Source organism: Daphnia pulex, chromosome 4 (genome assembly GCF_021134715.1).
Source record: "Daphnia pulex isolate KAP4 chromosome 4, ASM2113471v1".
NCBI lineage: Eukaryota > Metazoa > Arthropoda > Branchiopoda > Diplostraca > Daphniidae > Daphnia > Daphnia pulex.
In genome coordinates, this window is record NC_060020.1 from 1,544,339 (window position 1) to 1,568,834 (window position 24,496).

The 24,496-nt window shown below is 44.3% G+C and overlaps 1 long non-coding RNA gene across 2 annotated transcripts in view; it reads right to left on the reverse strand.

Annotated features, from left to right (window-relative positions):
• LOC124192011 overlaps window positions 1-16,259 on the reverse strand; it is a 44,263-nt gene extending 28,004 nt beyond the window's left edge. The window contains exons 1-2 of one of the 2 annotated variants that reach the window (XR_006873547.1): window positions 16,001-16,259; window positions 15,328-15,544 (exon numbers count right to left, since the gene is read on the reverse strand). This is a non-coding gene — a long non-coding RNA (uncharacterized LOC124192011). The remainder of the gene's footprint in view (window positions 1-15,327; window positions 15,545-16,000) is intronic. The other variant, XR_006873546.1, reaches the window with a different exon arrangement.
• Between the last annotated feature and the right edge of the window lie 8,237 nt (window positions 16,260-24,496).

The following is a 24,496-nucleotide window of genomic DNA, read 5'->3' on the forward strand; positions in this document are numbered from 1 at the left end:
ACTCGAGCGACCGCAGTTTTGGATAGCAATAGCCAAATTTATATGACATTTCGCGATATTCGAGCCGTTATCTATCGTCGGACGGTATCTAATAGCAGCGGCGGCTCTCATTCGGTTACTTTTGCCTTTTTTTCCTTCACTTGTTTCCAAGTGTCTTATCGAGAGACGATAGGCGCCGGGAGGAAGAAAAACAACAACAACAAACTCAATTAAGCTCAAAAGGTAGAAAGTAAGACACAAGTTCACTCGGAGAAGAGTAAAAATAAGAAGCGGATTCAGGTAAAAAGCTGAAAATAAAACAAAATAAAACGGCAAACCAGTTCGATCGCCATCATAAAACTCGCAACCACATTCAAACTGTCAGTTGAGATAATCCATCACACGACGGGACCGACTCTCTCTGTTTCGTGAGAGAGAGACTCTATATAGCGAAGACGACATACCAATGGTAAATTTGGCCGTACGTATACGCGTGTAGTATACTACCTTTGACCAAAATGCTGGACGCTGTACACGCCGAGATGTCCCGAACCAAAATGGCATAGAAAACAAGTTAGCGAGGCTGTTGCTGCAACAGTACTGCCCGGCGTACTACTATACTACACACTAAATAATGCACATACGAAGTTTTTGAATGCAAATCCGGTTGGCGTCTATCTTTTTTTTTCTTCTTTTCTTGTCTTTTTCTTTCTCTTATCTGAACGAAAATTGTTTTGACACGAATCTTTTTACAAGTCCGGGTTGCCTTGTGAAGCAGCCGACTAATTGCTCTCGATTGTCACGAAAAAAAAAAGAAGAAGAAGAAGAAGAGGACCAGTCCCTCTCTCTCTTGCCGCCCTTCTCCTCTGTGTCGTCGTCGTCGTTTGGCTCTTTTGCTCAGGAGGAATGTGAACGATTGCCCACCCATCATCGGCAGGACCAAGTTGGAGACCATCCATTAGGATGAAGAGACGACCAGAACCAGCAAGTCGCCCATCCATTTCTGTTTATGTCGAGATATTTATCATGGTGACGTCATCGAGATTAGTATACATCCTGTCTGTGTTCCCTGTCCCCCCGCCGTCTGTGTGTCTTTCATTTTCTTCCAGAAAAATGACCACACCGGTCGAGAATCGGTACGTGGAAATGGGAGAAGCGCCGGAGATTATTCGGTGGGAACCGAAAAAAAAAATATCTTTTTGGCAAAAGAAATTGCTGACAAAACCTGGAACAATTCCGGTTTTTCTCCTTTTTACCCAACCATCCCGCCCTCCGCTTCTTATTTTTGTTTTATGGACTTGGCTGTTATTGTTGGACTGCACACGAAAGTTTGGTTTATTTCGATCAGATTAAGTCTTCTATTTTAATGATGATAACTATTATTAGCAGATATTATTACGTAGCAGTTTCGCTTTGGCTATTTATTGCCTTTTCGTGACGCTGTGTGTCGAAACTGTGGAGAGTGAGCCAGTTAAAGAAGGGGAGATAAGCCGTGCAGTTATTGGGAGGAAAAAGAAAAAAAGGCGAAACAATGTCAAGCGTGCGGGCAGAAACGCTCGCCGTATTAATGTGCGTTGATGGTATTCCCGGGAAATCTCATAATTATTTTTGACAACTTTTTAGTTCCATTTCGGGAATCGATTTTTTTTTCAACAAAAAATTTTCAATCGTTCATTTTATTTGGCCTTGTCTTTAAGCACGACTGGCAGCAGGTGCCGCAGAATGTTTTCCTTTCGTTTCTTCGTCGAATTGTTCTTTTTGTTTTCGGCGAAACGAAACCCCAAATAAGAATTGATGATGGCACGTCCGTCAGCAGGCACTCACTGCATGGCAATTGTTTCCCATTTTCAGTGAAAAAAGGGCCAAGGAATAAAAGAAAAGTGCCAAAGAAGAAGATGAGAAGCTCATTGAAAATCCGATTCTGTTCCACAAAGCAAACATCAACATTTCTCAAACCCGTTGGTATATTCAAATAAAAAAAAACACCGAAAACACGACGGAAAAAACAAAAAAAAACGAACAAGATGGGAAAGATGAGGCCCCCCTGAATTGGATGGGCGGTTTTTCAAATGAGTCGAAAGTTGACAGGCGAAGATTTGTAGCGTGAAAAGAAAAACGAGCAAAAGAATCTCCACTCTCCAGAAGAAAACAAACAAACAAACAAAACAATAAGAGGTGATGCAGTACGTGTGTGTGCAGAGCGGGCAGCACGCACAGGCAAATATAGGCGGAGCGATGAGAGGGGGGGAAACGGGAAACACAAAATAGTTAAAAAAGAAAACAAAAAAAAGGTGCTCGAGTTATTTTTTTTCTTTTCTCTACCAACAGACTCGGCCCATGACCACACACACGCACGCAGGGCCACATCACAGCAGCTGTATAGAGCTGCCCCGGCGGATGAGGTCTCTCTCACGCTATTACCATTTACGTGTACATAATGACGGCCGCTAATGCGTTCCATTCCAACAAATGAATTGGTTTAACCCGCTCTTCGCCCGGCCCGGCACCCGCCTCGAGCACCGTGTTATGGAAACCCTTTCCGCGCCTGTCTGCGCATGTCCCGGGCTCCCGCTGTCTGGCTGCTCTAGCTGCTGCCCGTTTGAAATAATCAGGCCAAGTCATGAATCATAACTGTTATTATCTCGGCGATGGACTAATAATCTCCATGAGGCTAACCGCACGTCGACCCAAAACTGACCGGGAAAGGGTCGGTTCATCTCTTAATGAGACGGGCAAGTCTGACGGCCGTGAATACACAAACCCTCCCCCTTTTTTTCCTTTCAAAATGTACAAACATTCGGGATATAACCGGGCGACTGTTTTGCCTGGAAAAAATTGAAAGTATGTACACAAAGAGGCCATAGCGCGGTGTCCGACTGTCAACCGGTGAGCGGCGTGTGCTTCCTGACGGGGCCGTGTTTGCCTCCAAGGAAAAGTCTATTTCAGTCCGATTCAATGATGGATGACGGGCAGGCCCACCGGGTGATGGACAGCTTTTTTTGGTATGTACCAACAGCAACAACAACAAGAGTTGCCCCTTCTATTCTTTCACTGGGCTGCGTAACGTGACCGCTGTTCGGGGTTCTGCCGCGCTTGCCCACTTATTTGAGAAATAAAGGCGGTCACGGTTCAAACTCTGAGAGAAGAAGAAGAAGAAGAAAAGGTAAACCAGTTCTGATCGATCGTACCAGGGCGTCCAGTCGAATCAAAGAGAAAGAGAGAGATCCACTTTTGATTACACGTCTAAAGCGCATCGTACGCATCCCGCATGTCGATCACAAATGGAATTTTTCTTGGCCCCTTCCAATTCTTTATTTTTTGTTGTTTCTGTTTCTGTTTTTCCACTCGACGGTGGGCATTGCGTCGGGCAGCAACTCTCACGACCCGCCGCCCATGCCGCCACCAACGTGAATAGCTCATCGTTGCGTCATCATCTCATCGCAAACACAACGAGGGGAAAAAAATCCCCGAGTCTCTCAGCGCAACTTGCACCAGCACCAGCAGCTAGGCGATTCCCCCAAAAGATTTGATTCATTAGCAGTCGGTTAGTTTGGACATGTCAGACAGCGTCTTCGTCGTCGACGTCACGATTTTCCACCAGTCAGTCGGCCCCTTTTTCACGATCGGTTTCTTTTTTTTTTCTTCTCCCTCAGTCAAAAGTTGGTACTGAACTTTTTTTTCCCAGTGGGACTGGGGTTTCTTTTGGTTGTTTGTTGTATTATTAGTGAAATTTGTAAAAAGAAGAGGCAACCCAACGCCATCCCGTTTTTTCTCTAATCTTACGTAGAGTTCTCGTCCCGACGATCGCACACATACACAAACATTATGTTAAACAGCGGCGCGGGTTTGTCTGTGAGGCCAAGGTAATTGATACTCTACGCTGCTCATCGCGTCGTGGATTTATCAACAAAACAAACATTCAGAAGCGTTTTTGCCCCCCCCCCCCTCACCTCCTCCTCCTCTTTCTTTCCTCTTTTGGCCGTCTCTCTTTCCTGCCTGTACAGTATTTTTTTTTTCTTCTGCCGTGTGCTGGCCGTCCCGGTGAAAAGGACCTGCCTAGTAGTAAATAGTAGATATCTATACGCTGAGTCTGTGCTCACGCATGAGCTGATCCATCATCTCTTTCATGATCAACAACAGCCACAATTGGGTCTTGTGTGTGTTTTCTCTTCGATTTTCGGCGGGTTTGCTTTTCCTCCGAATTCTCAAGAGTTTTTTTTTCCAACCTCTATACCTCCCCCGCGATCACACACACACACACAGAGCCGCACAAGAATAACGAATCCACCTGATCTATTCTTCATCTTTTCTTTCTCTTTCAAATGTCCCTCCCTCTCTGCTCCATCATCATCTTCTTCTTCTTGTTTTGGCCGCTGCTGCTGCTGCTGCTGCCTCCTCTTCATCTGTTTCCATTCGACGACTTCCCACCGCCACCACCCTTCATCTCCCCCCCACTACCAGTCGACTCTTGGCTCCCACTTTGAGAGCTCGAACGGGCAGCAATCAATTCAAATTCAAATCTACTCTACATGGGCCAGCCTCAATTATATGTATTGCGCTTCGGAATGCGCGCTCTGCCCGGACGCGGAGCAGCGGCAGCCGCCGCCGCCGCTACCGCACCAACACATCGCCGCATGAGAAATTATTCAATGCATTTCATATTATATTCCTTTCCGCCCGATGGAGATGCCACACAATACCAACACACAGACACATCGGGAGAAAAGGAACAACTTACAAAAGTAAAGATAGACGTAACCCGTTGATATTTAAATACACAAAGCATATCTGGGGATGGATGGATGGATGGATGGATGGATTAACGGACGGATGGATGGAATGCCCGACCTGCATCATGATGTGCATTATGTGTGTGTGTGCCCCCGCTGATGGACCCGCTAGATAATGTATAGAAAAGCCATTGATGGGATATTTGCATATCAAATCAGCTCTTATACACTTATGCGGCCATGTGATACGGTGTTGTGTGGAGTGTAATTATTATTGCGCCGGGGAATATTTAGTAACTGGCTGCACGCAGCCGCCGTCTCTCGACTGTCCCACGCCGCGCAACTTCTTCTCTATATAGCTCTTGTGTGTGTGTGTTTTTCTCTAGCTTTGATTCCGTGCAAAGCCCATGCATTTCCACGGGTTCCATCATTTTTGGTTTTGTTTCCCCCCCAGGTCCGGGCATATCATCATCCAGTATATACCCGCGTGTATATCAATGCGTAATATCTCGTGTTCTTGATCGATTATCAGTGGGATTCCTCGATTGCCTCTTTCTCTTTTGTCCGTTCTTGTGTCATTGATAAAGATATATGTACATCCAATTCGATAATAAACGGCGAATGAATGAAAGAGAGCCTCACCTATTCCCTTATTCCCAATAATAATCCTGCGCTAGAGGAAAAACGGAAAAACATTCCTTCGATATTTTTTTTTTGTTTTTTGTTTTGACAAAGAGAATTGGTTGGAGATGTTTGTTGTCTACATGATATGCCCGCGGAGGACGGGTCGCGTGTCCAGTCGCCCGCCGAGAGAGACACGGGCCTCGCTCATCGACGGTCCTCCGATTTTCTCTCGGCTGACGCCAAATGAAGCCCGTCAGCGACAATTTCGGTCGAATCGAAGGCTCTCCTTCATTTTCTTCTTCATCTTCCTCTCTCGGATCCTTCGTGTTACATTCACAAAGTGGCCGTGCCATTTGAAATCTCCATGTGCGCACAGCCGAAGCCTCATCATCCCATCTTCATCTTATTTCGAGGTTTTTTTTGAATACCGACATGATGGCGCAGCCGAGAGAAAATGGCATGCCCGACTCGGAGAAGAGCCGAGAAGAGAAAACGCCAAACGGGCGCGCGCGGGTTTCATGCAATTGGGCATCAGCATGAAACTCGGCGGGAGTTTAAACGGAGGGGGGAGAGAAAACGACGTCTGATCTCGTTTAAAAACCAATTCCCGAACGAAACGAAATGAAGCCAGCAATTGGGAACCGACAAGCGGAGAATACGAATAAGGCCCGCCGCGAGACAACAATAAAAATAAATCTGAATAAGAGATGGAGAAACAAAACGCGACGAGAGCTATATACAGATAGAGGAGGATCAGCAGCAGCACAGAATGGAAGAAACGAAATCGGAATGAAGCAATAAGACCTCTCAACGTGATAATAAATCCGGCATTTAGATATAATAATGAACTTGTCAGCTGTTGTGCCGAGAGGGGGAAAATGGAAAAAAGAAACAAAAACGTATAGGCTGCGCTCAGTCCCAAATGGGGAAATGTGGCTGAGATTCCGGGCCACGGTTTGGAGAGTATCCCGTTCGCCCGTCCGCCGAGCTATTTTCGAGGCTTTTTTATTCTCTTTGGGGGCCGCCTTGAATGGAGCCTGGCTATAGATATTGCCTGAGCTCTGGAATCGAATTTGTGTTATTGTATTTATATTAGCCAGATAAAAAAGGCAGCCCGGCATCTACTATAGATGGCGAAGACACGAAGAGGAAAGAAGATGAATAAGACAAAAGAGGGGCTATGCGCTGGGCCGCTGGTCTGTGTCTCTATAGTAGGCAAGGCTTATAGTTTAGGTTAAAAGTATACAAGGTAAGAAAGGTCTCCGCTCTCTCCGTCATATCGCGACGGGGGAGAGTCGGGCCGGGGCCGGGGTCTTCCTCCGATGAGGTATATGCAAATGATGGGCATCGTCGTCCACCTGCCTATTAGAAAAACGGAATGGAAACAAAAGAGCGCAGCGCCCAGCATCACGCCAGTGGAATTATTTTTTATTTCTTTAATTCCGGTGAACATCTTGCACACAAACGCGCAGTCAAAAGAGGGGGAAACACACACACACACAGAGGAATGCATCGCGTTTTTTTTTCTTCTTCTTCTGTCCGAATTCCCTCGGCTCCTATACATGTAGAGTCCCCCATCCGACACACACACACGGCACAGTCGGGAAAATCACATAGAGATATAAATAAATATATATCTATCAAAAATTGTTGGAAACACGCAAAGGAGTATAGGGTCACGCGTGCCGAGAAGACCCCGGTCCAGCGGCTCAAAAAAACAAAACAAGAAGAAGAAATGCTCGCCGTCGTCCCTCTTCCATTACATCCCCCCCTCCGCATCTCTCCATGTATATACGTAACCTATAGGATACGTGTATATATATCTAATATCTATCTATCCCCCCTCGATTCGTTATTCGAGCGGCGGCGGGATTCACCACACTCGCGCGGTCCCACCTTCTCACAGCCACTGACGCCAACCACCGCCAGCTCCGTTCGTTTTTTTCTGTTTTGTTGTTGTTGTTGTTCATGATAGAAGCGCATTTTCATCATCACAACGCGCAAGGGAATCGAGGAAAGAAGAAGAGAAAAGACAATCACGTGATGGATCAATGCGTCTTCTTGCCTCATCCTTTTTCTCTCACTGGGAATATACAACATGCGGACGATTCCGAATTCACAAGAGATGATTGCGGCGGCGGCGGCGGCCGGAGCGCCGGTGACGGGGCTCGGCGGCAGTGGCGGCAGCAGCAGCAGCAGCCCTCTGCGTGCGCGCCCGTTTTGTTTTCTGGCGTCCGCGTGTACAGCTCGCATCTCACGCATAGATATACCTATAGTCCCGGTCGATTCTTTATATATAGTATTGGTGCCCCTCTCGCGTGGCTATTTTTTTGTTGTTGTTTTGTTTTTGTTTTATACGTTTTATAGAGTCGCACCACGTGGTGTCATCGATTCCCGACCGCGTTCGATCGATTATGATTACCAGGGTAGGGTAGGCGTTATACGTGATTTATTGGGCGGATCGAAACGGGGCCCGGCCACATATAGCTGCTCACCTCATGCGATAAAGATCAAACGAGATTTTAAACAGCAGTTAGCTTAAACCATCCATGCACGTAGGATATTGTATATTATACACAACACACAGAGTGTGTGTGTGTGTGTGTAGATATAAAATTCCTGGACTGTAGTAAAAAAGGCGCTTCACTTGAAATAACAGCAGTCTGATGATTACATAAGACCAGCGCGTACACAACATGGACTGGGACGAGTTATTTTGATTTTTATCCTGCCTTTTCTGGGGTGTATATTTATACTATGTCAACAATTGTTGACATAGTATTTCCCGGCGCATTTCTTATTTATTTACGACAACAACCAAAGCGACTCGGAGAGGGGACTAGGCTCGTTGCTCACCGGCAGCTTCACCCGTCCGAATTTCAGGATAACACACTGCGACTACAGCGTCCATCGGCAATGTATCATTTCAGGATTTTTGTTTTGTTTTTTGGTTCGACGCGCAACTTTTGTTTTGGACTTTTGGGTGAGGAGGGCACGGGGTACACATGCAGCCATTTCTTTATCATCTCCTTTTTGATTTAAACGCTGACGATTACGATCAGACAATAACACGAAGTGAAGGAAACACACACACAGACGGTGGAACCGGTGAGTCGTCCTCCTAGGGGTTTGAGTTGGACACAGAAACAAGACACACACGGAAGAAGAATTCCAAAGGGGAAAAAAAAAGAAAACAAATGGCTTCGTCCCAAAAAACAGGCGAAATGGAAAAGAAAAAAAAACAAAAGAAAACTAACACGAAAACTTTCTTTCTTCTATTTCTTGTTATTCATTTTTTTTGCCCGTTCACGCGTTCAACCCACCCCTTGAACGCAGTCAGTCCTTCACGCGGGTCTCAACGGCAATCGCAAAGCACAAAACGGAAGAATGTTTTTCTTCTTCTTCTCGGCTCATCATCATCATCTATCGCCCAATATTCATGCTCGCCGTCACGTAGACAGACATTTGCATATAAATGATGTGCCGTGGCTGTCGAAACGCTCGTGTCGTCATCATTGATTTGTTATTCGACGACACCAGCAGCAGCGACGACGAGAGTCAAGGCGCAGAGGCGACGGCCCTGACGGACGGGTTATGATAGCCAACAGTGTGGGCGAAAGGGTTATTTCGGGTTATTTCCCTTTCAGTTAATTCATTTTTGTTTTCATATCCCGTACGGATTACTGGGCACACAATCTTTACTATTAGCGTCTCCGCAGCACAGCCCGGCGCGTGCAGTCGATGAACTATTGCCTGGGTGTTTTGTGATTACAGAGACGCGCATGCAGACACGGAATATCCATCCGGGTTGATGGGTTGCCCAGTCAGCAAAGCAGGAGTCCAATACGATTTTTACAAGACGAAAATAAGAAGGAAAAAGAAAAAAAGAAAGAAAAAAAGGTCGTGGCCAGGGGTTAATTGAAGGAGCGGCCGAGCGTGGCGGCGCGTGCCGGATCGCGCATCCGACGCCAGCAGTCCCGTCAGGAGTGCCTTTTCATGGGGCCTACGATGTGCGCTGGCGAAAGCGAGCGCGGCCGAGCGCAAACGCATCTGAGCTGCTGAGCACCTCAGCGGGACCCGCCAGGGCTGAGGGGTCACCATCTTTTCCCCTTTTCTACGGTGTATAGATAGATAGATTCTCTCGCTCGCTCTACCGTAACACAAATCTAAAAAAGAGCCTCAAATCCCTAACCAGAAAAAAAGGTTTTGTGGCGCGCTTGTCTATTAGCTTTTTGGATTTGTGTTCAAATGTTCATTCGTCATTCGTCATCGCGACAAACCAAGCGACGACGACGACGGCCATCACCACAACATTATCGGAGGAGCACTCGGTCCGGCCGAAAAACCACCCATGCAATGGGACATGACGGCCATGTGGAATTGTGAATGTGACTGGCTGGCTATATATATATAAATACACTGTAAATATTAGATTACGATGATATGCCCTTTTACGCGATTCAAATGTTGCGCCGAAAAATGTTTTGGTTTTTTCTATCTTCTCCAGACTGCGTATTATAACTACCAACCGGAAAATAAAACACAATAAAAAGAATAATAACAATAAGTAGAAGTAAAGTAAAAAGAAAAAAAAAAGGGAAGAAGTATTAGTTATAAATAAATAAATAAATAAATATGGCGCTGCACCTCTCTATATATGCCAGGCAAACGAAACAGTCTCTTAATACTTTTTCCTTCTTCTTCTTCTCCCGGACTGCGTCGCCCGGGAAAAAAAAAATAAGCTGCACTCACGCCGAGAATTTTATTCCTTATCTATTTACAGTGAATATAAGATAAAGAAGAAGAAGAAGAGTTTCGCTCGGCTGGTTGGTTCAACCTGTCCATCTTCTCCTCCACTCAATTTGCATGATGCGCCGCAATATTATGTAGACACACACACACACGTACGCATGAATAAATATGATGTTAGCATCGTAAAAAACGAATCCAATAAAATCCGATATACGAGAGAAGAGGCTCACACACACATACACAGAGAGAGAGAGAGAGAGAGAGAAAAACACAACAAAGTGACGTCGTATCATAACTGGCTGGAACTCGGCACACACGCAAAGACGCTTCGACGCAGCACCAAACACAATCGATCGGAACCGATTGGGAAACATTAAAAAATACCGTAATTGATTACAACTTGGACACGTCTCTCTCTCTCTCTCTCCTTCCTATTCGTCCTCGCTCGTATACACAGTCTCGTGTGAATGTTATTACAGAAGAAGAAGAATAGTGCACACACAGCTCGCAGAGTTCTGACTGAACCATCACCCAGAGCTCGTAATATTCGATTCATCTGTTTAACCGCGTGATGCATGATAATGATTACACCGTGGCTTTTTGGTTACATTATATAAGCAGCTATTCGTTTTCCTTTTCTTGTTTTTTTTTTCCGCGCGATCACGGAGATGAGATCGTATAACACACACAAAAAAACAAAAAGGCCTCGGCCATCAGCAGCCAGCGAGAGGGAAAATGGAAAGAAGAATCAGAAAACAAGTTTCGATGATTTATTAGATTAGATTGGAATACCGACAGCCACAAAACGGGTGGGATGAGCGTAATCGAAACTTTTTGTTTTATTCCTTACGAGTTTTTCTTCTTCCTTTCGACTTGTCATCACGACTCTATCTAACAAACGATCCGAACGCCAAAAAAACAAAAAAAGAAATTGGCCAATTCTCCGCTTTCACATGAACGAAAACCCACGTGTTGCTCACAAACTGTTGGCCCTGGATTTGATATTTAGTGCTACGATAGTTTTCGATATTCCGAAACGAAAAGCAGAAGAAGAATCCCAGGAAATGTTATACGAGCCTATACAACCTATTATGTGTCGGAGGGTTTCGCTGTGGCTGCTATATCGCCCGTGTCAATATAATATCATCCATCGCTGAACGGCTCGCCAAAAAGGAAAGGGAAGGCCATACGTAAACGAATGGCATTTCAAGTGCTGACGCGTTGAGGATGCTGCCTGCGCTATAGCTGCAGCTCGGCCATATAACGTTTGAAATAAAATCAGAGACTTTATTGGAAAGAAGAAGAAGAAAGAGATAGAAAGAGAGAGAGAGCGTGATGAAGAGAGCTTGCAAGATTGCTAGTGCTACATCTCCAAACAATCGAAACCGCCGCCGACGAAAGAGAAGAAAAACTTTTTTGGCTCTTGTTGGAGGTTTTTAAGACAAGAATTCTCAGTTTTTTGGTGGGGGAGCCATCAGACGATCGGTATATGGGAAAACGAGAAACACCTGACGTTATTACACGTATTATGATTGTACTAAATAATATTCGGTCCTTTTTTTTGTCTATTTCTGCGAGGTCCAAGCTGTAAAAACAACAACGGGAAACAGTCAAAGGGCAGCAATAGTCTTTATTTTCTACCCTTTTTTTCTTATCGTGTTCATCAGCGGTCCCATCGACCGCGTCTACTCACTCCGAAGGTAACGGCCCCTCAAAATCATCTCCGTCTCGTCACAACTGGCGAGCGCGCAGAGTTTATTTCCCAGCTTTTATTTTCGGCTGGATGGTGGGGGGAAAAAAAGGGAGATGATTTTGTTGTTGTCCGTTTCCCCCTTTTTAGCGGCTTGTCGAAACTGTCTGCCAATCCATTCGCTTCTTGTGACTTGAATGTTTCTTTGGTATCTCCATTTGCTTGTTCTTCGCAGAGTGGAGAGAACCTCTTGCCCCTTTCCCCGTACCTACACGACACAAGGAACGGCGGAAGACAAAAAGACTTTTGGGTGGAAAAAGAGAGGTCCGATTATCAGCCGAGATTGGTTGTCGTTCAACCTGTTGCGTCCTCGTTCACGACGGACGTCTCCGTTCCCGCTCAGGTCCCATAGTCCCCCCCTAACAGTTCTTAAGAGTCGACCTTTGGAGTATCTAAGCATAAAGGACACACGTGTGCATGTTATTTCGTCGTTAAAACATGGAAACGCTTCCCAAAAAACAAACTGGACTGCGCATTTCTCTCTCTTTTCAGAGAGCATTCAGCATCGACTCTTTGGAAATCGTTCAGGTTATTGAGTACATGTTCACGAACTTAACGCAGATGAACCTTCCCGTCGTTGCTGGTGGATGCGGACAGCAGCAACGGCTAGGCAGTTATGCCAGTTCGAATAGTCATTTGAATCGCTTAGAAATTGAATAGAGAAGAAGAAAAAGAAAAGGGGCAGCTCTTAAACGCAGCTCCGCCGGCGGAGGTGGTTTCTTCAAAGTGCCGTGCGAGTCTGCGCTGTGGAACCATTTGAATTCAAAGTGCTCCCCAATCTTGAACGCTATCGGGAGGAAATGTTTTCGTCTTCTTTTTCTTCGTGTATTGCAGTTAGATATTGGGAAGGGGTAGAGAGGTAGAGAGAGAGGTAGAGAGAGAGGTAGAGAAAGAGAAACAGCCCGAAACGGATGGCGACGGCCGACGAGACGACGGTAGGTGGGAGTGTTTTTATTACCGTTTCATGTGGAGGGACGATTGGCGGGGATCGCGCGGTACCCATCGAGAAGAGGCTGTTTCTCTTTTTCTTTCTTTTTTTTTTTTAAAGAAGGGATATACACTCTTTTCTCTCTCCTCTCTGGGGCGCGGGCAGGGGGTCCTTCTCCCGGGGCACGGCGGTTAAGGAGAAGAAGAAGGGCCGGGACGATTTTTTCGGACTCTATCCGCACAGCGCAAGTCTTCTTCGCTTTTTTCGATTCTTTCTCTTTTTTCTTTTTGAACATTTACAACGAAATTTTTATAACTTCATATTGAAATATTTGTTCGGATGGGTTCAGGTTGCGCTATGGATTTTTTACCCGTTTTTCTCCTCTTTTTTTTTTAAGACTTTCATTTTATTTTGTTGCCTTTTCTACAGTATAAAAAACGAGCACGGCAATAAAAGAGCAGACCAGACACCAAAGTTGAGAAAAGATGTGAAAAAAAAGGAAAGCGGGAGATGAGCCAACCCCAACACGAGAAGAAGAAGAGGTGCTGCTATACATGACCGAGAAAACATCAACCAGAAAGAAAAAAGAAAAAAATGAAAAGAAAGGTCTGTCGATATTTATACAGCATCCGCTCGGGAGCCCTGCATTTAATCGCCTCATCAAAGTTAACACATTTCCTCTCTTCGAAAATTCTCAGGTTTGAAATGTAAAATGGCAGTTACTATATAGCACCAAAAGTGATAAAAAAAAATAATAATAATATTTTTTTTTTCGTCTAACTCTCCTCAACTTTAACTTGACCCCCTGTTATCTTTCTGGCGTTTTTCCCGCTGCACTTCTCGGAATCGAATAAAAACAAATGACCTTATCTTTCTTTTCTTTCTTTTTTTTCTCGTTCTTTTCTTTATCCATTGCGCCGCAATAATCAATCGAACAATAGACCACCACCAACACTGAAATGATCATGTTTTAAACATTCAAACGGCCTCAATTATGGACGAGGCGCAAGGCCATCGATTGTGTTCGGCGTGTCGTTCCAAACGGCTCACGCCGGCCTTGGTCTATTCTCTTCTCTTGTTTTCTTCTCATCTCACATCTCTCACTTCTCCTCCGTTTCATTCCACGTGTAATATGCGCCTCTCATCCCGTTCAAAAGAGTCTCACACCACGTCGCACGGTATACGCCTTCAAAAGTCAGCTATCAAAAAGTCAAAGAAAGTGACAAAAGAAAAGAACACAACGTCCAAGTCCAAAGCAATTCAACCGGCGGATGTGCAAGGAAACAGATAATGCCCTTTGTTGCAAATATAACGGCCGATACGCAACCCCGCGGGAGAAAAACAATTACAAACACGACAGCCAAACAAAAAAAAAGGGGGATGTGCTGAAGAAAGAGCGTGTTTTTTTTTTATTATTTTAAATATCTATTGGCTATTCTCTGTGCGGACGGCTTCGATCGTGATCTACCGCGGCGCAGCATAGAGTCCATATCGTTCACGCTGTATCGAGACCAATCGATTCAGCCACGCCAATCGCTATATGCAGCTACACGCACTGACAGTTTGCGGCGACACATTTCGGTCCGAGGCGGAACAAAAACATGAACGGGAAAAAGAACAGAAAAATACAAAAACAAGATGAATAATAGAATCAAAACGGAATTTCGTGGCACGACCGACGATGACTTTGACTTGAGTCATCGCCTTTTTCTTTCGTTTTCATTGAAAGTATTTTTGTTTTTTTGTTTTTCCCCTTTTTCCTTCATTCCATTGGCCGTGCGACCGCAGCGGAATCAATGGGAATCCACTCTTCTCCCTTTCTCACTCAGAAAAATTGAAAACGTGTAGCGATAAGCGTCTGACAGAAATGCAACTAATAGTTAACTGGGTCAACTGCGTGGGAAACGATTTGGCGATGTGGTGTGCTGGTGCCAGTGTCTGGTGCTGTGTCCAACCGTGTTTCACGCCGGAAAAAAAAAAGAAAAAAAAAAAAAGAAGAAAACCCAACGGTCGTCGTTCGGAGAAAAATGAAACAAGATCCACACGTTGGACGGAATGACGCGGTCTGAACTCGGTCGTGTCCTGTGCTCCGTCTTTGATGGACATGGAGACCATGAGACACAAAATGATAGAACACGATAAATCAGGGGGATACACAAAAGATGCAAAGAAATCAATAGTGTGTGTGTATGGGGAAAAGTAGGAGACCTTCAAAACCTTCCCCAAGAGTTTCGACATAACGCCAAAGGAGCTATGCACTAAACAGGCATCTCGTCGATATTTTATTCAAGTCGAATGTTTCTTTCTTCTTCTCTTTTTTTTTTTCTTTTTCGCTTGTTTGGTTTTCAACCCCCCACAGACCCACAGACAATGTGTGAGGTACAAAAACAGGCCTGATCAATAATGTCGTTCGACAAACAAGTTATTACATAAAACCTTACTGAATAAACAAAAACGGTCTGAGAAAAAGGCATAGCTCAGGAATAGTCGTATTCTATGTAACGATTTAAAAATCAACGCCCCCAAAAAGTCAAAAAGGAGGAATAGGGAGACAGTTTTCCTACCTTTATGCCTGGGAAATACAGCCAGGCATCCAGAGTTGCTCCATCCGCGTAGTAAAGTTGAATACGCCAGGCAGGATCTGCAAAAGGGAATCCTCGTGAATACACCCACACTCACATGGATGTACACGAGGACACAGAGGATTTAAGAAAAGGGAAGAAGAGATACGTAACTCGATCGGCCCCAGGAGTTTCTCCAATGAAATGGGATGCTGTTTATCTAAATGAAAATAAAAAATTGGTTACGAAAAAAAATATTTACAAAAACAACAAGTAAAGAAAAGAAAATGAGACAGTAGGTAAAACATAATTTTGATAAATGGGAGAGTGGAAGATTTCCATGTAGTACACTACATTTAAGCAAGTCATGCATCATTCAAATATTTAGCAGATAACAGAAATAAAAGAAACACAAATAATTATCCCAGCGATAATAGTGAGATTGTTGATGATGCAGGTCAATACCAGCACAGGCAAAACTTGCATATTATTTTGTTACGATGGCTGGCTCAGGCCTAAAATGTTAAGGTTACAGCTTGCAAACAAACTGCTATGCATCAACAGGGGGCTTACACGATAAATTCATGTCAGGAACTAGCATTTCACTATTTTGGAGCAGATTTATCTTCTATTTAACCTCCCATAGCCATTCGATTATATTCTTAGTTTTATTTACCCGCCAAAATGCATGAGGTGGACGAGCACGGAGAGCCAAGACGCCGAAACAGAGTTCACACTGAGATAACCAACAGAGTTCACACGAAAACCACACTTCTGTAATTTGATTATTTGTTCCATTTCTCGTACAGCCACGTACATTTCCAAATTAGTCTTACATACGTTACACATGTACGTTTTCTTTATAATCTTAAACTTCGTCTCGTTCTCGACACTTCTTTCTAGTCAAAAGTCTAGACAATAACGAGAGCAGACGACACTTTTCTTCCCGCTAATTAACCATGGTTACCTAAGATATCGATAGGTAATTAAATCGACCCCACAGTCACCCCCTCAATATATAATTGATTAATCAATCGATAATTAATTACAACCCAAAGTGTCACACAAGACCTTCCCACAGGACACTCTATCCAAGAGGGAATAAATTTATCCGGTTACGTATAACACCGGAAATACAGTTATAAAGATTTAAAGAGAAATCTACCTAATAAAATTTCATGACGGATTCGTCAACTTTTTTATACGAATATTCAAACATCGAGGAATAACAACATTATTGTGGAAAGTACCGGAAAATCTCGGACGTGGACATCAGTTCTGCTTCTCTTGAATAAAAAAAAAACAGATTAGTGAGGTGATGCGAAATAATAGTTGTTGAGCTAATATGATCGCAACGAATAGAAATCTTTTTTTTTTTCCTTTTCTTTCCGTTTTTTTGTGTGTGTGTTTTACATTGGGTCATTTTCTCACCGAGATTGTCGCGGTGCCTGTGAACTTCATTCAGCGCCCTGTTATCAGCGCACGTACTACCGCGTATGTTCGTATGGACATGGCATTATATTCCTCACGGCTGATTGAATCTTAAGGCGACATAAACTACTACTGTGTAACGTACCCCTCTGCAATGTCAAATGTAAAAAAGAGAAAGAACTTTCGAGGCGAGAAAAGAAAAAATAAGCGGAGAAAAAAAAATAGAAAAGAAAGCCGAGGGTGATTTCCCTATAATAGCGGTGCCGCCGTATGTACTTATACCGCCGATGCGCATTATAACAACAGGGGAAAACTGATCCGATAGGAGGCGAATGAAGCTAAAAATAAAGCAAGTATAGATCACCTGCTGCGACGCCCGATCATTCAATGGACTGTGTAGGATGCAGCGCTATTATTGTGTAAAATCTCTCTCCCCTCGTTGGCTCGCTCTCCCTAGTCATAAGGCGCATACATGAGGTGTGCCCCGTGTGGGGCGCCGAAACGGGCGGCGTCGCCGACAAAAGACCTCGTTCGCGTCCGGCCGACCACCGGCCGCACAGCGTATATACAGAGTACTGTAGGCTAGATTACACAATAGACCATTTGCGGGTGAGGAAGGAGGGGTTTACTTTTTTATTCTTTTTTTTTATTTTACTGATTGACAAGGCAAACTGAACTCGCTTGAAGAGATTTGTCTTTCCAACCAACAACGAGTTTTTTCTCTCCTTTTGTCTCCCTTTTTGGTTTAATATTGTGATTGTTAAAAGCTCCGTAAATTGAATGTATCACGATCGAGTGGGGCGGAGACTGCGAGGCTCGTTATGGCGAATCATGGTGTGTGTAACCTGTTCATTCCTATTCAGCTCCTCCTCTATACGCCTCCTATATGCGAGTTCCTTATTTCGTTTCTTCATCAGAGTTTCATTTCTTTTCTTTTTTTTACATCTGTCCGTCCGTTCGTCCGTCCGTCTGTTTTTTTTCCCACTTCTTCTTTTTCCTTTTATCCCCCAATCAAGTTAGATTCGCTTTGTCGCAATGGACCTCTCGGACAGAAAAATTTAAGCTCGCTCCGTTCCGCCTCGTTCCCTCAACTGATTTTCTCTTCTCATCTTTTTCTTTTCTTTCGGTCTCCGCGTCGGTTCCTGATGGGAAACACTTATCGACGCCACAAAATAACATGAACAAACGTTAGTTTCGTGTTGTTTGTGCCCAATGCGCCCGGTCAAATGCTCGGCTCGTCGTCTATAGCTGAGTGCTGCGGTGAGAACGAACCGGAAAGAAACGATCCGACACTGGCACCATCCAACCTATCGCAATTAATCCTCCTAGTTACGACCCAACGACCGGCCGGCCCAAGCGACTCATGACTTGTTATTCACGATAAATGTCACATTGATACGGACATTACAGCAGAGAGAGAGAAAAACATTTTTTCCCCCACCGACCACAACAAAACAAAACCGATTTTTCTTTTTATATTTAAGTCGATTCGCCTTTTAACCTTTTTCTCTCTCCTTTATTTAACGAACAGCACGACAGCGTATAGACTAACACACACAGACACCACACACACACATATTTATTCGAATCAGATAAGAGCGCGGGCTCTAGTATTATGTGTGTGGTGTGTTGTTGGTTGGCTCTGTCACCGTGTGACGGGCTCGCTGCTGGGAATGTGTTGCCCGGGACCGAGAGGTCAAGGGGGGAGGGTGAAGGAGTGGAGATTTGTCCGTGTTATGCGCGCATCATCATCATCATCAAGTATATGGAAGAGACACACACACACACACACACGGGGGGAGCAGTTACAGTAAGAAAGAGAATGAGACTGCACTTGCATCCCGCCAGGTTGTCGTCGTCGGTCGTATAGGCTGTGGTGCGCATTTGCTGGTCGTCCAGGTGCCCAGGCAAAATCTAAAAAAAAAAAGAACGAGAAAAAACAAAATGTACTACACTACATATATATGTGGAGCCCAGCATAAAAGATGGGGCCGGATGACACGGCTGGAAGATATTAGCGTGACAATCGCCGACATCTCTCACGCTGCTTGCTGAACGCTCCTTTTTCTAGCTCTCCCCCCTTCAAGGGATAAGCGACTAAACTCTTCCACAGCACCTTTCAAAACTCTTATTTTCTTTTCTTTTTTACCTCTCTCGGTTATTATTATCTATCCGTTTCGTCCGTATTATTCTTCTTTTCCTTATTCTCTCGACGAATTACCAAGTCAACTCGAAAAGGTCACATGAATATTAGAGGCTACGATACTTCAAGGTGGGTGGAGAGATGTCTATGATGCTGGGTGTCTGCCTTTTTTGTGAGTTGTCGTGTAGCTGAGTTTGTTGGTTATATACTCGTTCGTTTCATACATATCAGTTGGTGATCTCGGTCAGCGATGTTGGCGGCCGATCGTCAAAATGAACTTGATCCCTTTGATATTATTGCCCTTGTCTGTCGTTTTGTTGTCGTTGCTTTCCATTCTTCTTTTTTTTTCCCGTTCGGCCCTGTCAAATAGTGGGGGGTGACCGCGCGGATTTTTTTTTTTAGTGGCTTGGCACACAAACGCCAACCGGAATTATGAGCCATTCGGGCATCTATACCCCCGCGCGTCTCTTAAAGGGGGGATTTTATTTGAGTCGATTTATTTATTTTTTCAAGAACATTCTTATGTAGCGACACAGTCCAGATGAAGGAGATGATGATGTTGATGATGATGATGAATATTCTGATAAGGCACCAGCTCTGGGACACACACGTCCATACAATATAATATAGGCGCATGAATATTGAATTAGCTCAAGACGGAGACGGAACAGAGTTTTTTTTTGGCATGCTGCGCTGGGCTCTCCAAGTCTTCAAGACTTCAGACAAGAGGATGACGTTGCTCCTCTTCTCCAAATCCATCGCTCTCTAGCGCACTCGTTCAACTCTCTTCGGGCGGTTGATCGTTGGGAGACAATGTCTCCAAAGTCGAGAGATTTGTCACATTCTCACGCGCGTTCCGTTTGGGGCTCTCTTTGTGTGTCCTGCCCACGTCTCTTTTTTCTTTTCCTAAGAAAACAACCAAATCATTCCAATAACTCTCGCAGCCAGCGACACAGTTGTTCGCTCGTCGTGTTTAACTGGTGATTCTCAATTTTCTTGTATTCATCATTCCTCTGCCTATTTTCATATTTTTATCTCAATGACTTTCCCATTTTTCATGGCGCTCTATTGTTTCTCCCATATTCCTCCGTCTTCTTTCTCTCTCGCTCAGATGTACGCATTACATATTGCGTGTACTACACGTATACGTAAGATAAAAGTAGATTACAGACCCGTTTTTTTCACGACATTCAATGCGGATTACTTTTTGATCCGCTCCGTTACACCTTATTCCTTTTTGGAAGGATTTCTTTATTGATTGTATTTATTCGGTTTGTGGCTTTTTTGTTTCAGCGCGGATGAGCCGAGTGGAATGTGGCGACGACGAGCTTTATAGCGTTCGTTGGACGTTGAAACCCAATCTTCTTCTTCTTCATTCCCCGGGCCCCGCCTTCTTTCGATTTCCAACTATCTCGGCTATTTAGATTCGACCGAACTGCAGTCTGCACTTTAAGGTCGACGTCATCAAAAAGGAAACGAGAGAGGCGGCTGTGGTCGAAGAAGAGGGGGGAAAAACCTAAGCCCTTATCGAGCTTACATGTACATCCTGTGGAGTTGGAGAAACAACCGAAGAGGAGACGGCAGAAAAGAAGAAGAAGAGAGAGAAAAGTAACTATCGAATCTACTTGGAAAAGTTGTTATCTCTTTTTTCTCGTGGCCCAGTCGTCGTCCTATACCCCCGTTGGACTCTTGTTTGGCTCACTTTTATTTGTACATTTTCTCTTATATTGCATATTTAGACGTGGCTTTTAAATAAAAAGCGGAGACGCTATACAACATCGGACAGGACAGATGGGAATGCGGCCGTTTTCCCGAATCGATTTCAAGTGTCATCTCACGCCGTTGGCCTTTTGAACTGGAAAACTTTCAATCAACCGCAGTAACAAGTTTTTTTTTCTTCTTCTTCTTCTTTTCTCTCTCGACAAGCTGGGAATAACAACAACGTCACCGACGACAATATAATCAGAAAAATACGGTCCGAGCCCCAACACAACTTTCTTTCTTGCAGAGCTGCATTATGTATGTATACCGGCGTACATGTGAAACTTGCATTGCCAGCCTCCCACTAATTCATCGCGCTCATCATGGATTTTGATGACTGAATAAAAAATGGAAAAAGACAAGCGAAAATCGGAGACGACGACATCATGTAATGGTAATAATGCGCCGCTGCGCGAGTTGTTTGTTGCCGGCCGTTACTCCTGATGGCCAACGAATAAACGTAATAATACACAAGGCAAAAAGAAAAGAGCAGCATCGAGGAAAAGAGAGAGAGAGAGCAGAAAAATGGGGGAAAACAAATGACCTGCGTGCGCATACAACGACGTCGTGGCTTCAGCTCCAAAACGAAAAAAAAAAGAAACAAAAATAATACCCAAGACCCCCCTCCGTTCGGGATTTTTTTCTTCTTCTTCGACGACGACGCATCCGACGACGACGACTACCACCGGCTGTTATCGTTTTAATTCTTTACGATGTTGGCGATAGCCGAATTTGTGTCAATGCCTTTCACTCGATCCCCCAGCTCTTAACAAATACACTGTGCGCACACATCGCCAGCGTCTGTGGGGGGAAACTTTACTTCAAACAAGATTGTGGGGTCTAGATATTAATACAATGTATGAAGTACAACTCTCTCTCTCTTATATGTAGTAACATTGGTCGGTTTCTTGCTACTTACCATAGTTGTGATATCTGAACTCCCCCTCCGCTCTTTCCCAGTCCGGAGCAAAAAGAGTTATATAGAAACGAGAGTCGTGATTGAGTGAAACTCGTTATTTTGTTTGCTCTTGCTCCGGCTGCTATATGTGTGTGCACTAGTCGTCGGTCGGTCTCGTCGTAGTGGTGTCGATTTTCAAGAGTGCTTTATCAAATGACTTCCTGTCCTCGTTTCCCTTTTGCTCTCTTTGGTTCATCCTCCCCCTCATCCGACTCTATAAACACTGTTGCTACATAACACTGCTGATGGAAAGAGAAAGAGAAACGACCGAGAGCGACAACCAAAAAAAAATAAAATAATGCTTGATATCTCATAATACAAATAAAAAAGAAAAAGTTACCAAAAATAAAAACAAAAAAAAAGGGGTGATTTCATGATCATAAAAGTACTACACTTCCTCCTGCTCTTATATGAACACGGACGACATCATCATCACAACGAGCGGGGGGGGGGGAAAGGACTGTATCTTTTCCTTTCATTCTTTTTGTCGAATTTTTGAGTTTGATTGGCTCACTTTTATTGCGTCATTAAAATCCAGCGGCAGCTCAGCGACGACAGGAGAGGAGCCCAGAAGTGACCTTTCAAGGCAAAAGGCAACAAGAGAGAGAGAGAGAGCTGAGCTGAGCTGAGCTGCTGTACTCTATTGCTTGATCTCCATTTCGTTTTCACTCGTCGACTCTATAGGCCAGTGGTGCTAGGGCAGGCCAGGCAATCAGGTTGAGTTTTCTCTTTCCTTTTTATTGTTGTGAGTGTCGTTGTTTTGCTCTTCCTTTTTGTGGTTGGTGACGAGTCCTATACGGTGACCGTGTTTACCATCTGGATGGAAGAAAGGGAGATCCGGTTGCGTCATCCGGGATGGATATAGACGAGCAGGGCACGTTGTTGGGGGGGGGAAGGAAGGGCGCGCAGGACATCATCATCATCATCATCATCAGCCCACCAAATTGAATGAAGGGGATTTCGAAAAGGGAAGTTGCTGGCCAGCCAGCAAACTGATTGCTCCAAATAGGCCTCGTCGGCTATAAATAGATATAGTTATACTGCCATGCACAGTATAGACTCTATAGAGCTGTGTGTCTATATGGCCCATCGTTATATAGTCTAATGACTATGATACACTCTATATGTACAGTATGCTATTTTATATACGCCGGATCAACTTTCTCTCCCTCACCTTCGTCTGGTTTTCACCCAAAAGTGAACGTGGCCAAGGTGGGAGGTTATCTGTTAAACCTAGACCGCCGCGGACCCACTAACACAGGTACTTTTTTTCCAGATTTATGTACACAGGAAAAAGAACTGGGTTTTCCCAATAGACATCTACCCGTCCACTTCCCACCTTTCGTTTTTTCCTTCTGATAATAAAAGAAAAATATTTCAAAGTAGGCCACAAAAGTTAAGTCAATACCGAGTCCGTGTCTACAAGAACGACTGAACGGTATCATGGAAGAAAAAAAGCGGAATTATCGCGGAGAAAAATAAATAAAGTCACCGAGAATGAAATAACATCCAGAATTGCGTTTTCAATAGAGGGCGTCGGACTTTGGAAAAAGGACTTGTCCATACTCGGTCACTCCTTTTATCCTCTTGGCGTGTCACATTTATTGTTATCAGTTGCTTATTCTTTCATTTATTGTAAATACATTTTCCGTTGACTTTTCCTACTTGCGTTTTTATTTTTTGGCGGGTTGAGAGAGTTCTACCATCTTTTTTCCCCATATACTGCCTATAATGTATCTTTCGCCGTTTGTTATTTACCACGCCGACCAGGTCCGCAGTTGTTACACAGCCCTTTTTGTCTCATTTTTCCACGAAAAATTCGGAAAGATTCGAGAGACTCATCCGTTTCGCTTGCTTCGACTCTTCTTCTTTTTTAAATGAGGATGGAACACATATTAGGACAGAAGAAGCCGACATCATTTTCGTCTTTTCTCGGATCCAACATCGGGGTATGGTGTCTATTTGATTTGAACGCCTCGGCCGAGAACCAACAGCGGACGGTCAGAGACACACACACAAACAGTTGTATACAACAGAGAGAATATATATAAGAATTGAAAGATGGAATGGAAAGAAGAAGAAGAAAAAGAAAAAAAAAGAGAAGCTGCCATGGCGAGAAAGGTGATTGTGCAGCTGGCTTCTGTTCGCTGCTGCTGCTGCTGCTGGTGGCTTATTTTTCGGCTTCTTTTGAGCGTTGCTTACTCGGCAGAAAATCAAAAAATTATACCTTTGCCTCCCTTTAACCCCCCCCCCCCCTCTTCTACCTTGGATCCCATCACACCATCTCGCAGAGAGACCAACACCACCACCACCCACGAGTGAGAGAGAACCAAACAAGTCGAACAGCAGCCCGAAAAACCAGCAGCAGCAACGGCAATGTGTGGAGGATGCCCTTATGTGAACGTGCAGGGTTCCTGTTATGTTGTCGTCGTCGTCAGCGATCGGGGACGGACGGATGACGGCGGCTTGTCTCCTCTTTGCTCTCTGCCGCTACACCACCACCACCAGCCCACACACTACACTGACCATACAACATAATTCACCCTCCACTTACGGTGCCATCCTTGACCGTTTCTTATTTCTTTTGTCTGTGAATTGGAGGCTCTTATTCGTCTCTTTTCTCTTGTAGAAATTCTCTCTCTCTGTCCTTTTCTCGTTTTGTTATCGCCGGAATATTCCGCTCCACTCTCCAATTCCATTATGATATGTTTATCTAAATGATGCCGTACATTGTGCCATGCCACAGGGAACGAAATGGCCGAATCCAAATCGTCGACTGCGCCATCCACGACTCTTTTTTTCTTTTTTTCGGTGGAAATTTCTCTTTTTTTCACTCAAAAGCAGTTTGATGTTATCCACCGTGTATGTAATAATATAAT